This window comes from Canis lupus, chromosome 33 (assembly GCF_011100685.1).
Source record: "Canis lupus familiaris isolate Mischka breed German Shepherd chromosome 33, alternate assembly UU_Cfam_GSD_1.0, whole genome shotgun sequence".
Lineage (NCBI taxonomy): Eukaryota > Metazoa > Chordata > Mammalia > Carnivora > Canidae > Canis > Canis lupus.
The window spans coordinates 2,990,656-3,006,241 of NC_049254.1; the positions used below are offsets into that span (position 1 = coordinate 2,990,656).

Consider the following 15,586-nt stretch of genomic DNA (forward strand, 5'->3'; position numbering starts at 1 on the left):
GACATTTGGCACAGTAGAATCATTTGTTCATCATGCAACTTTTCTTTCTGGCATTTTCAGTGGTATTTGCTAAGGGGAAAAAATGCTCGGCACAAACAGCAAACTATAGTCTTTCAAAGACGTTCTTGCATGAGACTATTCCTAAGAGATTTGCTTCACTTAAAAGCATTCTTCTGTCCTGTGGATATTTGTGTACATGTCTGATTGAGTGGAAAAAACTGCAGGAGAAAAATGAGATCACAAATGTATGTTTTGGCTGCCATCAAGTCAATACAGTAATAGGTTGGTGAAAACATCAAAACACAATCAAAGCTGCCTTCAGTGTCTGAGTGCGGAATTCACTGGGCAGTCAGCCAGAAAAGGTCATTTTTCTTTTTTTCCCATCTCATCAGTAATCATGAAGGAAATAAATTGTGGTTTTTGCAAAAAAAGTCTAAGTGATTGCTCTATGGAAAATTTCTGAATACTCCCAAGGATGTGTGTTTATTTGACTTAGGTTAGTAAGCGGACATGTGACAAGGAGGTATCAATAACCCAGTGAATTTGTGCTTGCATATGTTTATCTATGGGGAGTGGGAATTGCCGAGGAGAAGCAACTGTGTCTTTAGGATTTGAAGTCAAAGCTTCAGAAGAGGGTGTGTTTTGCTAAGTTCCAGTGTGGTGTATCCATAACATCGACGATTTTTCATGAGGGAAATGCTTCCAAGAGAACGACCACAAACTTAATGTCTATTTCCAGAGACACTTACAGGGACTTTTGGGCCCTTATGCATTCACAATGAAATGGGCACTGTTAGACGTCTTGACGTTAAAGACTTTCAGTCCAGTTTTATTTTTGTTTTTGGGTTTTGTTTTGTTTTGTTTTGAGCTCTGCTTTTTTTTTATTGAAGTAGGTATACAATATCACATTAGTTTCAGGCATATAATATAGTGATTTAACACTTATACCCAGTAAGATCACCAGGACAAGTCCCGTTACCATTGCTCACCATGCAAAGTAATTACAGGATTAGTGACTGTAGGCCCTATGCTGTACTTTTTACTTCCCCGTGACTTATTTATTTTATGACTAAAAATTTTTACTGCTTATTTTGCCTAACTCCCATCCTCTCTCCTTTGGCAACTACTAGTAGTCTTTACTTATAAGGCTGTTTCTGTGGGGTTTTTTTTATGTTTATTTTTTTAGATTCGACATATAAGTGAAAACATATGGCATTTGTCTATCTCTAACTTATATCATTTAACATATAATTCTCTAGATCCAAACATGACACAATTCGCAAGATTTCATTCTGATGACTGAGTAATATGCCATCGTGTGTGTGTGTGTGTGTGTGTGTGTGTGAGAGAGAGAGAGAGAGAGAGAGAACACCAGATCTTTACCCATTCATCTATCAATGGATATTTAGGTTGTTTCCATATTGTTGCTATTGTAATTAGTGTTGCCATGAACATGCACATGCATATCTTTTCAAATTAGTATTTTCATTTTCTTTAGATGAATACACTGATGTGGAATTGCTGGATCATATGGTAGCTCTATTTTTAATCTTTTAAGGAACCGCCACACTATTTTCCACCGTGGCTGCACCAGTTGACGTTCCCCCTCACAGAGCATGAGCATTCCTTTCTCTCCACATCTTCACCTCCATTTGTTATCTCTTGCTTCTTTGATACTAGCCATTCGGACAGTGTCAGGTAGTAACTCGTTATGGTTTTGATTTGCATTTTTCTGATGACGAGTGATGACGCATCTTCTCATGCGTCTCTCAGCCATCTTTCTGTCTTTGGAAAAATGTCTGTTCAGGTCCTCTGCCCATTTTGTGATCAGATTGTTTGCTTGTTTGTTTTTTTGGTATTGAGCTGTAGGAGTTCTTTATATATTTGCATATTGACCCTTTATCAGATATATCATTTGCAAATATCTTTTCCTATTTAGTAGGCTGCTTTTTTTTGTTGATGGTTTTCTTCACAGTGCAAAAGACTTTTGGTTTGGTATAATCCTGTTATTTATTTTTGCTTCTGTCGTCCTTCCCAAGGAGCACAGAACCCATGTATATATATTGCTAAGACCAACATCCAGGAATTTACTGCCTATATTTTCTTCTAGGATTTTTATAGTCTCAGGTGTTACACTAGGTTTTTAATCTACTTTAAATTTATTTTTTTTGTGTATATAGTATAAGAAAGGTGCCCATTTTCATTCCTTTGCATGTAGCTGTTCAATTTTCCCTGCACCATTTATTAAAGAGACTATCTTTTCACCATTGTGTTTTCTTGTCTCCTCTTATGTAGATTAATTGACCATATAACCATGGATTTATTTCTGTGCTCTCTATTTTGTTCCATTGATCTATGTGTCTGTTTCTGTGCTAGGACCATATTGTTGTGATGCTATAGCATTTTAGTATAGCTTGAAATCTGAAAGCATGATATATCTAGCTTGGTTCTTCTTTTTTTTCTTTAAAAAATATGGAACGCTTCACGGATTTGCATGTCATCCTTGTGCAGGGGCCATGCTAATCTTCTCTGTATCATTCTAATTTTAGTAAATGTGCTACTGATGCGAGCACTAGCTTGGTTCTTTACCAAGATTGCTTAGGCTACTTGAGTTTTTTGTGGTTTCATACAAATTTTAAGATTATTTGTTCTGTTTCTGTGAAAAATGCTAGTGGTTTTTCATAGGTATTACATTGAATCTGTAGATTTTTGGGATATCTAAACATTGTGGATAACATATCTAAGCATTGTGGATATCTAAACATATCTAAGCATTGTGGATATCTAAACATTAATTCCTCTAATCCAGGAGTATGGTGTATCCTTCCATTTATTTTGTTACCTCTAAATTCTTTCATCAGTATCTTACAGTATTCAGAGTACAGGTCATACACCTCCTTGGCTAAATGTATTCCTAGGTATTTTATTCTTACTGATGCAACTGCATCTACTGCAACTGCAAATAGGATTGTTTTCTTAATTTCCCTTTCTAAAGATTCATTATTAGTGTATAGAAATGCAACAGATTTTCTATTATTTTAGTATCCTAAAAATTTACTGAATTTATTAGATCCAATAGTGTTTTTGGTAGAATGGTAAGGGTTTTGTATATAAAGTATCATGTCATCTGGAAACAGTGACAGTTTTACTTCTTACCAATTAAGTTTTTTTTTTTTTTTTCCCCTTGTCTCATTGCTGTGGATAGGACTGCTGGTTCTGTTTTCGAATAAAAGTAGTGGGGTGGACATTTTTGTCTTATTCTTGATCTTTGAGGAAAAACTATCAGTTTTTCACCATTGACTAGGATGTCAGCTGTGGGATGGTCATATATGGCCATTATTATGTTGAGATATGTTCCCTCTATATCTATGTTGTTGAGAGTTTCTAATAAATTGATAGTGAATTTTGTTAAAAGCTTTTTGTGTATATATTGAGATGATCATAGATTTTTAGCCTTTACTTTGTTAATGTGGTATATCATGTTAATTGATGTGCATCCTAGACTAAATCCTGCTTAATTGTGCTATATGATCTTTTAAATGTGCTTATGAATTTGTTTAATATTTCATTGAAGAATATTTTATCTGTGTTCATCAGGAATATTTGCTGTAATCTTCTTTTTTTGTAATGTCTTTGCCTGGTTCTGTTATAAAGATAATGCTGGCCTCAGGAAGTGTTGCTTCCTCCTTCATTTTTGGTAAGTTTAAGGATAGGCATTAACTCTTTTTTTTTTTTTTTAAGATTTTATTTATTTATTCATGAGAGACACAGAGAGAGAGGTAGAGACACAGGCAGAGGGAGAAGCAGGCTTCCCTGCAAGGAGCCCAATGCGGGACTTAATCCCAGGACCCAGGGTCATAACCTGAGCCAAAAGCAGAGGCTCAACCACTGAGCCACCCAGGTGTCCAGGCATTAACCCTTCTTTAACTATTTGATACAATTCACATGTGAAGGCATCTGCTCCAGGACGTTTCTTTGTTAGATTTCTGATGACTGATTCAATTTTTATCACTAGTAATTGTCCATTTAGATTTTCTGTTTCTTGTTGATTCAATCTTGGAAGATTGTATATTCCTGGGAATTTATCTATTTCTTCCAGGTGGTTTAATTTGTTGGTGTATAATTGTACATAATGGTCTCATAATCTCTTTTGTTTCTGTGATATTAGTTGTTGCATCTCTTTCATGTCTCATTTTATTTGTTTCCTCTTATTTCTTGATTGTCTGGCTAAAGTTCTTTTTTAATCTTCTCAAAGAAATGGCTAGTTTAATTGTTCTTTTTTCTTTTTTTTAGTGTCTATTTTATTTATTTCTACTTGGATCCTTATTTTTTCCTTTTTTTCTACTAACTTTGAGTTTTGCTTATCTTTTCTAGTTCCTTTAGATATAAATTCAAACTGTTATTACAGATTTTTCTTTTTCTTAAGGTAGATATGTATTACTATCACCATCCCTCTTAGAACTATTTTGCTATGCCCTACAGATTTTGGAACATGGTGTTTCCATTGCCTTTGTTTCAAGTTTTTTTTTTTCTTCCGTGATGTCCTTATTGACTCACTGGTTCTGTCTGTAATAGCATGTTGTTTAGTCCTCCACATGTTCATGTTTTTTTCAGTATCTTTTATCTTGTAATTGATTTCTAGTTTAATATTGCTGTGATCAAAAAGATGCTTCATATGATTTCGATCTTCTTAAATTTACTGTGTCTAATGTGTCATTTTAAGACACTGTTTTCTAATGATTTTCTGTCAGAAAGATCTATTCACTGATATAGGTGAGGTGCTAAGTCCCCTACTATTATTGTATTACTGTCAATTTCTCCTTTTATGTTGCTAGTATCTGTTCTATTTTGGTGCTCTGGTGTTAGGTGTATAGATATTCAATGGTAAAGGGATAATGAGATACATAGATATTTAATGGATGTATAATAGTTATATCCTCTTGTAGGATTTATCCCTTTATCATTATGTAATACCTTTATGCCCTGTAACAGTCTTGATTTTAAGTCCATTTTGTCTCATATAAGTATGCTATCCTAGCTTTTAATTCATTCCATTTGCATGGATTAGTCATTTCCATTTCTTCACTTTCAAAAATATGTGTCTTTAGGTCTGAAATGAGTCTCCTATAGACAACGTAGAGCTGGGCCTTATTTTTTTTTAAATCCTTTTAGTCACTTAATGTCTTTTTTTGGAAAATTTAGTTCATTTAAATTTAAAGTAATTATTGATAGATATTGATATATCTGTACTTATTGTCTCTTTGTTTATTGCTTTCTGGTTGTTTTTGTAGTTCTTCTCTGTTCCTTTTTTCTCTCTCTTCTCTTGTGATTTGATGGTTTTCTCTAGTGTTTTATTAAGATTTCTTTCTCCTTATTTTTTGTGTATCTATTATAGGTTTTTGGTTTGTGGTTACCATGAGGTTCATGTATAACATCCTATGTTATGGCAGTCTATATTAAGTGGATGGAAGCTTAAGTTCAAACACATGTTGGAAGCAGTACATTTTTATTCCCTCCCCCTTCCACATTTTATGCAGTTGATGTCATATTTTATATCTTTTTATTTTGTGTATTTCTTAATTAATATACATATTGTTGATAATACTTTTGTGTTTTAACCTCTACACTACCTTTGTAAGTGATTGGTCCACTGTCTTCTATATATGTTTGCTTTCACAGTATGACCTTTTTCTTGCACAGTTTCTTACTTCTAGTTATGACCTCTTACATTTAAAGAAGTCCTTCTAACATTTCGTTTAAGGCTAATTTAGTGGTGACAAATGCCTGTGACTTTTATTTGTCTGGGAAACTCTTAACTCCTCCTTCAGTTTTGAATGATAATTCTTCTGTGTAGAATATTCTTGGTTTAGATTTTTTTCTTCCACTATTTTAAATATATCATGTCATTATTTTCTGGTCTGCTAAGTTTCTGCTGAAAAATCAGCTGGTAGCCTTATGGGGGTTCTCTTATATGTGACTAATTACTTTTCTCTTGTTGCTTTAAGATTTTTCTCTTTAACTTTCATCTTTGACATTTTAATTATTGTGTGCCTTGGTGTTAATGTCTTTAGATTCATCTGGCTTGGGCTCTCTCTCTTGGGTTCATATGTGCCTGGACCTAAATATCTATTATCTTCCCTAGGTTATTGAAGTTTTCAGCTATTTTTTTTCAAATAATTTTTCTGCCCGCTTCTCTCTTCTTGGATCCATATGATGTTGATGTTCCTATTCTGATGTGGTCCCAGAAGTCTTTTAAACTATCCTAATTTGTTGTAGTTGCTGTTTAGTCTGGATGATTTCCACTACCTTGTCTTCTAGATCACTGATCCTTTTAAATTTTTTCTTTTTCTTTTTATTACTAATCCATTGTTCCATATCGTTTAATCTGACATTGATTCCCTCTAGTATGTTTTTATTTCAGTTATTGAATGCACCAGCTCTGATTGGTTCTTTTTTATGTTTCCTGTCTTATTACTGAAATCCTCCCTGTGTCCATTTTTCTTCCAAGTTCAATAATGATCGTTATTACCATTACTTTTAAATATTTATTAGAAAAATTATTTATCTCCATTTCATTTAGTTCTTTTTTTTTTTTTTTGAGTTTTTGTTTTGTTCTTTCATTTGGAACATGTTCCTCCCTCCTTATTGTGCCTGACTTTCTGTGTTTGTTTTTATGTATTAGGTAGATTGGCTCTACTTCCTGGTCTTGAAGGAGTTGTCTATGTAGAAGTCTTCCTCTGGGACCCTGTAGCACAAATCCCCCTTGGTCAACAAATCAGGTACTCTGGGGGCATCTGGGTGGCTCAGTAGGTTGAGCATCCAACTCCATTTCAGCTCAGGTCATGATACCAGGATTATGAGATTGAGTCCCAGGTTGGGTTCTGTGCTCAGCAGGAAGTCTGCTTGAGATTCTTTCTCTCTGGCCCTCCCCTTACTCATGCTCTCTCAAATACATCTTTAAAAAAGAAAAAGGAATAGGGCACTCTGTTGTCTGTGTTGGATCATGTAACCTCCTGTTGTGGCTGGACTGTGACTGTTCTGAGTGTGGCTGGTGTTTGGTGGTAGCCCCAACTGAAGCTGACTGAGAAGCCCAGCTTCAGCTGCTGTCAGTTCACTGGTGAGTGGGCCTGAATCTCCCATAACCAGAGATGGAGCTGCTTTGGGGAGCATCAGCTACCTAAGGCTGCCTGCCTAATGTGGTGGGGCAGGAGCCACTTTGTCAGGGGCACCAATCATAGCCAAAGCCACCTGCCAGTGTGGCAAGGCAAAAGCTGCTTTGCAATGGATTGGGGAAGGATAGTCTGTCCTGGTCAGTTCTGTTCACTGGATGTGAAGAGGCAGGAGCTACTTTGGAAGGGCACCCTCTGGGGGTGGGTGGGTTGGGTGAGGTAGATCCACAGGGGACACAGGACAGGGTAAATTCTGCTAGTTAAGTAGCTCCAAAAAAATTGAGCATGTCAGAACTGGTCCTTGCCAGCATTAGTACAGTGAGACAGAAGCATGACAAATAATAATAATAATAATAATAATAATAATAATAATAATAATAATAATTCTGCCTACCATTGCGTACATTCTCCCAGAAAGTTTCTTCAGATCCCTGTCCTTCCAGCACACAACCCAAAATTAGTCAATAAATCACTTTTATGTATGGTCCAGGCAGTTTTCAAACTGCTGTTTCTGTTCTGAATCTTAGAACAAGGGATTTTGTGAGCAGGCCCTTTAAGAGCAGAGCCTCAGTTTCCTATAGCACTCTAGCTCTCCCAAAAGGTAAACCTTGATGCACTTCGAACCTTCCAGAGTTAAGTCCTACTGATTTTCAAAATGAGACATATGTGGGCCCATCTTTCTGGCACAGATTCTTAGGGTGGGGGGTTGCAGAGGTGGGTGCCCAAAGTGTGGTTTCAACCCCTTGCTCCTCAGGGAGAACTCCTACAGGTATGCGATGCCTGCTGCTTATCAGTCACTATGCCAGGGGTATGGGCCCTGACCAGACTGCATCTTTATGTCCTTATTTTTCTTGATGTGGCTTTTAATTTATCTGTGGAAGAGCTGTTCTGATAGTCTTCTATTCTCAGAAAGAGTTGTTGTCTATGTAGTTGCAGCCTCAGTGTATCCACGGGAGAATACACCACTAATAATTCTTTATTATTCTTTTAAATTATATCAAAAATGTGATTTAAGAAAGAAAACCATAGCAGCTAATCCATGGTGTGTGTATGATGATGATGATGATGACGATGATGACGTTGGTGATGATGATGTTATTGTTTCGATTTGATGGCAAAGGCATAAGATAAATTTCATTTGCCTACCTAGCAGGAAAGCTGAGATTTGAGATTAATACATAAGATAGGATTAATAAGAGGAATACAGAAAGAAAAATGGCAAAAAAGAAGCATAATTTAAAAAAAAGAAGCATAATTAGAGAAGAAATTCTTATATACACAATTGTTCCATATCAGATGTAAGGAGCATGGACTAACATGGACTTTAATTTTAATCATAGATATAATTATTTTGGCATAGTAATAAAAATTTTATAAGTGAAGATACATAGCATTTTGGTTTGCATATTATTAAAATTGTAAAGCATACTGACAAGAAGAACAGCTCAGGTCACTTATAATTGACACTGTGTTTCAAATATTTTGAACCGAATTGTGAAACATAGCATATATGCTAAAGAACTTTTGGAGGAATAGGTATGGTGTAAAGAAAATTTTGAAATCTTGTATAATTAATACTCAGATTCAGATATAAAACAGTAGCATCTCTGAAGCCTCCTCTCTTGCCATGCTTTTTCTTTATGCACTGACGTGGTTAACAAAACTCAAATTTACATAATATGGCAAATGCAAAGCAAGTTTTAGCACAAAGCTTACCTTTCCTGGTTTCTCGATTTACCTAGTTTTTGGACTATTCACTCTCTCCTTTCTTGCCAGCTTCTCTGAATATTTATGAGACTTCTTTTTTGAAATGTTATCCTACTATCGTATCTGCTTACATGAGGAAGACTGTTCAGTGTACTGTAAGTCTTGTTGAAAAATCAATTAGTCAAATATGTTTTTATATTTGAAATATAACAATAACTATCAAGTTCATTTTTAATCTAAGAGGGTCATATTTTATGCTTGCAAGTGAATTTGTAGATAATTATAGTGGACAGCAGGAAAATGGATAAATCATGTGTTGGTTTTATAAAGGAGAAGACAAGCATTTACTCCCCCAAAAGTGGTATTTTAAATATTATCCTAGAAGATACTAGGCCAGAGCGCTGGAACCTAGAGCATTTTCCATGCCTAGCAAATGTGGCAACAAAACAATTCCAGGGCAGGAAAAATTTGTATTTTTATTAAAATGGTCAGAGTACCCATGCTGGTAACTGCTAAGAGAGCTGTAAAGAAAAAAAAGAACACTATTATGACTTAAAGAGATATAAAATTGTGGTGCCTTCATTTCAAGAAATGTTTTCTCTACCCAAGCAATTTTTGAGAACTTAATACAAAAATAAAGAAAATAGATAGGGAAGCTGGAGTTAAAAATAATGGCATCATGACAGATGTTTCAGGCACAGTTTAAATGGTTATTGTGGCAATAGCTCAGCAGTAGTGGGACAAAAAAGGAAGATAAGCAACTGCATTATAGATATAAGGAATGACAGTGTTCCTTAAACCAGCATCGTGGGTGAATCAGAAGACATTTAACAGATAATCAGTAGAATATTTTAAGATGCACGTATGTACATATCACCCTGATAATCACTCTTTAAGGAACGTCAAAAGAATAAAAAAGAATGCTAGAATTTGACCTATTTCTTTATGGGTTCACTTAAAATGCACCTATAATTATAAAATTTAAATGATAAAAACAATTCTGTATGTCTTTTTATATCACTGCTCTATTAAAATGTAAATCATTCCAGGAACTATTTGAATGGTTAGGCCTTTCTTCTTTAATCTTTTCTGCCCTTTGAAAAACTGAACTCAATATCCTTTTTCTTCCAAAGTGTACATAATTTAACTATATCTGACATATTGATTGTATTTCATTCCTGTCTATGCATATGCTTGACATAATCCTTGAAGTATTCAGGAGGAAGGTGTGTGGGTTGGAAAGATTCCGCCTACATCACTCCTTGCTTAGGAACTTTTCAGTTTTTAGCAGTAAGTTGGTAATTCTATATTAATTTTAATTTAGTCAGAAAATTTCTTGGCTTTAATAATCTGAAACATAAAAAAACACATTCCTGCAAATACTAAGATTGACACAGAGATTGTTTTTGTTCTATTTTAAGCTTGACTATGGATTTGAGCAATTAATTGTTCAGTTATTCTTAACAATCATTATAATGATCAAACAAGGATATCTATTTGGAAGTATTTATGAGAGTAAAATCTCTTATTTAAGCGATTTTGAAACCACTTCCATCAGAGTGTCTATATTTGACATTTTCAATACAAGATTCGTTTACTAAGAGATTAATTAGCCCTGTTTTCCAGTCTATGTTCAATCTAAAAATATGCATTTGGAATGATGTTGTCTTTTTTTTTTAGAAAGTGAAAAATACAGATTTTTCAAATTTAGCTGTCTTTTCTTCTGAAGTTTTTTCTTATATAAAATATTCTGAAAATGGTTACCAAGTATGATTCATTGCTGACAAAAAAAAAGGCAAGAAACGTGAAAGATTTTCTAAGTATCTAATTTTTTTAATGTAGCATTTTTGCTGTTCACTTCATTATTCCATGGTTGACATTTTCAGTGGTGAGAATTCAGTGATGTTTTGTTACATGGCCTTTGTTTGCTGTGATATGTTGTTGGTAGGAATAAACACACCTGTAGGATTTGTAGCTGTTCAGATGCAAGAATAAAAATTAGCATTGTAATTATTTTAAAGTTGAAAAATCACTGAAAATCTCTGTAATTCCAATATATTTGTTTAAAAAACTGCATTAAGGCACAAGGAATTATAAATATATAATTTTATACCTATTCCCAAATGCTACACTTATTTCTTTCTGGTTAGTGGAATTTTCCCCACTATAAAAGTTTAAATACACTTTTAATTCTTAATGAATTTCAATGTGTCATTTAATTATCTGAGCTATGCATATTATACCTTGCTGTCAAATACAATGGCTTATTTGCCTCAATTTCAGATAAAGAAAAACCAAAAATTACATTGAATTCCAGTGTGTAAGTCAGATTCATATGATATTAATTTTAATTGAAAATATTTATTCAAAATCATGTTCTCCTTTCTTCCTATTGATGCTAGGTGGCTATTAGTTGCATCAGATAATTTGGAGACAACTTAAGAACATCTTCATATACCTTTGCAAAAATATGTTTATGTTGTTGTTCAAGCAATTAACTGTTCTAGAAAAAGGACAGAGAATAGGTTAATAATGACATGTCAATGTCAATAGAAATATAACTTTTTTATTTACGATACTGCCAATATATATATATATCACTGCAACCCATCTCACCAAATATCTTTGTTGAAGAGATAGTAAAACTGAGGAGAGGGACACCTGAGTGGCTCAGTTGGTTAAGTATCTGCCTTTGGTCCAGGTCATGATCCCAGAGCCCTGGGATAGAGCCCATTGCAGGGCTCCCTGCTTAACAAGGAGTCTGCTTATCCCTTTCCCTCTGCCCCTCCTGCCACGTATGCACTCTCTCTCTCTCTCTCAAATAAATAAATAAAATCTTTAAAAAAAAAAAAAAAACGAAGAGAGTAGAGAATAAAAGAGAAATAGTATTAGTGTAAACTGATTATTGATGATGATCATAAGTAATATTATTTGCAGAGAGAAATTCGAGTTGAAAAGTTGATAGAAACAAAGATATCAAAGATATTGAATGAGAGAAATTTCTGACAAACACGGCTGTGTAAAAATCTGCGGGCATAGAAAACAGTTCTATGTCAGTTGAAATGACAGATGTCTCTCAGTGAAATAACTGATGCTTAACAAGACAATACACATGTTGCATAGATATTGGAATGAATACGAACAATTTTGAATAAAGAACACAAGTAGTGTTGTATGGTTACTTTGAATTGGTTATGGTTGCAGCAGTAGTGAATGGTTGCCACTGTAATTTAAGAAGCACTCTATGTAGGACCTGGGATCTAAGCAGTCTTGGCCTGATAAGGAGACCAGTGAGAAGCGTCATCAGCAGAGTGGTGGTTGGTACTGTCCTCAGGGATGTGTAAGGAAATGCCCTTGGGAATGGATATGTAGGAACAGTATCCATACCTCGGATAAAGGGAAGAGCTAGACTGACTTAAAGAGATCTAAGAATTCTGCAATCAGAGGAAAATAAGATAATTTTGGAGCAAGAAGGGGACTAGAGAATAAAATGATGACAGAATTGAGAGTAAGGATGCTGCTTTGCATGTGTAGCCCAGGAACTGCTGAGTTTCCCTCTTTTTCCCTTTCATATAACTGGCCTTCAACAACTTAAAAAAAGAAAGTTAATTGTAATATTTGAATAGTATTCCTGAGGCATCTCATAGACTCCTCACACTTTTTACTGCTATACAGTGTTTAAAGAAAGTCTTGCTCATTGAGAATTTTGCTTATTTGTCTTCTCAGAAAAGACTGAGACTTCAACTCATTGAGCCAGATATCCATCTCCATCCCATCTCATGAACTTAGTTTTTTGTGGGAGTTTTTTGTTGTTGTTTGATTTGGTTTTTAAATATTTTATTTATTTATTTATTTGAGAGTGAGCAGAGTGAGAGAGAGCACATGAGTGGGGAGTGGGGAGGAGCAGAGGGAGAGGGAGAAGCAGACTTCCCACTGAGCTGAGCAGAGCAGGAGCCCCACTCTTGTCTGAGATCGTGACCTGAGCTGAAGGCAGACACTTAACTGACGGAGTCACCCAGCTCCCCTCCCCATCTCATAAATTTAGTATTGGACTATGAGAAGGTGCACAGGTCGTTGTTGAATTCTAGATCAATGTACTCCCCAGTGAGAAATCTGAAGCCATTAGATAACCTAGCCAATAAGCACACCTCTGTTAAATTCTCTGTAGTTTCCTTTTCCAGTTATATCTCAGGAATATCTTCAGTTAATTTTTTATTAAAGAAGAAACACTCCTCTTATTAGCAGAGTTATATTTTTTTTCTGTTATATTTTTTTTTCGGTTATCAATTAATCTCCAATATGGAGCTTAGTAACACAAAAATCTCTGGCTATGGAAGTCACAAAAATTAAAATATTAGTAATTAAGGAATATTTCTGTTTTCTTTATATTGTTATTCCATTAACTGATAAGATTCATATTCTCCTAGGGTATATAATTAGCATTGGTTAAATAGATTTGCCAATTTGTTCCAATCATAGACATTCTAGCAAAGCTGGTGAAAAATTGTAGTCATAAGTAGATATTAATATCAGTGACTCTTGGAAAGAAAGTAATGCACATATAACAGTAGGAATAAAATAATCATAGACTGAAATATTTAAGCATTTATTTGCTTAAGACTCATGGTGCTATAACAAATTAGTTAATACAGCAAATATAATGGAAACATAAAGAATATTAAGATTATAAAGAAAGAGTTAAGCTAAGGCTTTGAACCACAAAGATCATTATCAGAATGTTTATAAAGGCCACAAATTTAATTTTTTTTCTCAGACTTCTAGGAATGTATTTTTATATTCTAAATGTTCTCAAGGAGCATGCTAGGTTGTCTGCTCAGAATGACCCATGTTGTATTCTTATGGATTATCTCATGTCTCTTTAGTTTATCTAATATATGACAAAATATTTGCTTTAGTTAAGGCAGTTCAGTAACAATATAATTCAGAAAGCCAAATTACATTTTTAGGTGTTTTTATCCATTTTTATTAGATTATTATTAAGATATACCAATGGATTTTACTCTGATTCTTCCAACTCGAAGAAAAAAAATTCCATCTGTTCTTGCAATTATTATTTTTTAATATTTTATTTATTTACTCATGAGAGACACAGGAGAGAGGCAGAGACACAAGCAGAGGGAGAAGCAGGCTCCATGCAGGGAGCCCAATGTGGGACTTGATCCCAGGACTCCAGGGTCACGACCTGAGCCAAAGGCAGGTGCTCAACCACCAAGTCACCCAGGTGCCCCTGTTCCTGCAGTTATTAAACCAGAAATAATGCTTTTGTTTTGTTTTTTGATGAATGTCTTTGGAACATGGTAGTTTTATGGAAAAGCTTATTTCCTAACTTAGGTGGGGGAAGGTATGATTACAGAAGGGTTGTGTTGTGGGTTGAATTGTGTTCTAATTCACATGTTGAAGTCCTAATCCCTAGACTCTGAACACATGACCTCTTTGGATGCAGGGCAATCATGTTTACATGAGATCATATGTAGGACCTTAATCCAATCTAATTGGTATCTTTATAAGGGGAGGAGATTTGGACACTCGAAAAAGACAGAAAAACAGACCATATGAGAGTGAGAAGGTGACCGTCTGCAAGCCAATGAGAATCTTCAAGAGAAACCAAACATAATGACACTAATCTTGAATCTTTAACCCGTAGAGCTAGGAGAAGGTAAATTTCTGTTGTTTGAGCCACCGCTCTGTCCTATCTTGTTACAGCAGCTCTGTCGCTCTACTGCAGGTGGGCAGGATGGCACAACTGACGTGTTTTCAACGTTGAAGGAGAAAGGACCCCATGCAGTTAATGGCGTGTCCTCAAAGACACAAAAGATGTGACATTTTCCAACTGGAAAATTCTGAGTATGATTTAAAAGACACAACAGGATGTGAATTTGGGGACTGAGAAGGTATTAAATTGTGAAAAACTTCCTATGCCAGGCTACGTGGTTGATTTTTAATCTGTGGATAAGGAAAAGCTATCACGCATTTTCAAGAAAAAGCAATAGGATTGAGGAGAAGAATACAAGGCTCAAGTGATGAAAGAAAAATTTGTGTTCGGGAAGACATTCTAAAGGATTAATCTTTTTAAAAAAAAAGTTTAAAAATAGTTATGTGATGTCCTTGTCCCAGAAAAATCTGGGAAATGTAACTGTGAGGAATATTCCTGACTCAGAGATGATGTAAAATCAATTCCAAAGAAATAATTAAAAATACTTTTTTTAAATGACTGAGTTAATAAATACATTTAACAGAATAAGCACCACATGGTTTTGGCATAATATGGGAATTATTACCTGAGGTGACTTTTCATTGCCCCAGTCAACCCGTGATAACTGTTTTTCTAAATTTTGATTCTAACCCGTGTGGCTGAGTAGGTTTGACTGATATTTAACATTTTTCAAAAAAAAAGGAAGCCATGGACAGATTTAAGGAATCCATTTGTTTTGTCTCATTTGAAGAATGGTGAGGTCAGGGAATCCCATTAAAATTTTGAGGTACTTGAGGACTCTTAATTTAAAAATAAGATCTAGTAAAGAAAGAATACTGTGAGCTGACAACTTTCCTGAAACACCAAGATACAAAAGTAGTGTAAGTTATTTGTGATATAAAAGGACCTGTAGCTCTGAAATTCAGGAAAGAATAGAACAAAAAAAGAAAAGGACTTTGATAGATGCCCTGTAAGCCCTCAGATTCCTATGAGTTTT

The 15,586-nt window shown here is 34.8% G+C and overlaps 1 non-coding gene across 1 annotated transcript; it reads right to left on the reverse strand.

Annotated features, from left to right (window-relative positions):
- Nucleotides 1-2,466: 2,466 nt before the first annotated feature.
- Nucleotides 2,467-2,573, reverse strand: LOC119867383. The gene has a single exon (XR_005383465.1). It is a non-coding gene; the product is annotated as a U6 spliceosomal RNA (small nuclear RNA).
- Nucleotides 2,574-15,586: the final 13,013 nt, after the last annotated feature.